We start from the raw sequence: 1798 nt of genomic DNA, 5'->3' as shown, positions 1-1798 counted from the left end.
GGGGAGGGGGAGACAGAGAGGGAGACACAGAATCCGAAGCAGGTTCCAGGTTCTGAGCTGTCAGCACACAGCCCCATGCAGGGCTCGAACCCATGAACCATGAGATCATGACCTGAGCCAAAGTCAGGCGCTTAACCAACTGAGCCATCCAGGTGCCCCTCTATTTTTTTTTAAAGCTTATTTATTTATTCTGAGAGAGAGAGACAGAGTGCGAGTTGGGGAGGGGCAGACAGAGAGAGAGACACAGAATCCAAAGCAGGCTCCAGGCTCTGAGCTGTCAGCACAGAGCCCGATGCGGGGCTCGAACCCACAGACCGTGAGATCACGACCTGAGCCGAAGTCAGACGCTCAACCGACTGAGCCACCCAGGCGCCCCAAAGATGTGCATTGACAAAATAAAGATAACTTATGAATGGGATACATGACAAAATAATACACTAAAAACTTACTATTGCTGATCTCTGACTGGAGGCCATCCAGTAAATGGCATTGTCATTTTTATATTCTGAGTTTCCTACAATGGAAATGTATGACTTGTAACATGACTGTTTTTAGAGATATTACAAAAGTACCTAATTGTTATTCCATTTTTTAAATGTTTATTTATTTTTGAGAGAGAGAGCACGAGCAGAAGAGGGGCAGAGAGCGGAGAGAACAGAGTATCTGAAGCAGGAGCGGGCTCTGTACTGGCAGCACAGAGCCCAACGCGGGGCTTGAACTCATGACCGATGAGATCATCAGGCTGAAGCCTGATGCTCAACTGACTGAAACACCCAGGAGCCCCTGGTTATTCCATTTTTTAAAGAATATATATTGCCTTTTTAAAGACAATATATGCGTATTTGTTTATTCCTTTCTAAAACTTAGGTGTGTACATGTAGGAATTGTTACCTCTAAGTTGGGAGGCTGAATGACTTCTTTTTTCTTATTTTACCACCTGTATTTTCTATAGTTTAATAATACATCAATTTTATGATAGAAAATGTTTGTCATAATATTTTCTCATAAAAATAAAAGACCATATTCATAGACATTTTTAAACGCTGACCATATAAAGAGAAATTAAGATTATTTCAAATCTTTAATGACCAATATTAATATTAAAATATATATAAATACAAAGATATTCACATAAAAAATTGCGACTAGTTGCAAAATATTTCACAAGACACAAAGTTGCTTACAGGATGCAAACAGCATGAGCATCTTACCTGTAATTATGGCCCAACTTTTTCTGTAAAAGGTCAGATTGTCAATATTTTATGATTTGTGGGCCATGTGGTCTTTTTTGCAACTGCCGATTCGCTGTTGCAACAAAAAGTAGCCAGAGACTGCTATGTTACCGTAAACCTTTATTCATGCATACTGAAATGTAAATATCATATAATTTTCACATCATTATGTTTTTAATTTTCAGTCTTTGAAAATGGAAAAAAACCACCTATCCTGAGCTTACGAGCTATACAAAACCAGGCGGTAATCTGGATTTGTACCACAGGTCACAGTTCAGGAGCCCATCTCTTTACCTTTTTAACTTTCTTTTAATATGGTGCGACTCGTGTATAAACATTCAGTGCCCGTCAACTTTGGGTGGCAAAACCACGCCCCTTCTGCAGCTGATCTGAAAATAAACTACTGTTTAAAGTCTTGTCCGCAAAATTTTCCACAGGCTTTAAACTGAAATGTCCTTCTCAGTATCAGACCATATTTCGATTTCATCCTGAAGAAATATTGCTCTGGCAGAGAACAGAGTCCCTAAATTTTCCAAGCAGTACCTAAGGGCAGCTTTTAAACTAAC

The 1798-nt window shown here is 39.5% G+C and overlaps 1 non-coding gene across 1 annotated transcript; it reads right to left on the bottom strand.

Moving 5' to 3' along the window:
• Positions 1–286: 286 nt before the first annotated feature.
• TRNAR-UCG (transfer RNA arginine (anticodon UCG)) lies at positions 287–371 on the bottom strand. Its single transcript has one exon. It is a non-coding gene; the product is annotated as a tRNA-Arg (tRNA).
• Between the last annotated feature and the right edge of the window lie 1427 nt (positions 372–1798).

The sequence above is a fragment of the Panthera onca genome, chromosome A3, assembly GCF_046562875.1.
Source record: "Panthera onca isolate mPanOnc1 chromosome A3, mPanOnc1 haplotype 2, whole genome shotgun sequence".
In the NCBI taxonomy this organism is placed as follows: domain Eukaryota; kingdom Metazoa; phylum Chordata; class Mammalia; order Carnivora; family Felidae; genus Panthera; species Panthera onca.
This window is presented reverse-complemented; position numbering and strand designations above follow the sequence as displayed.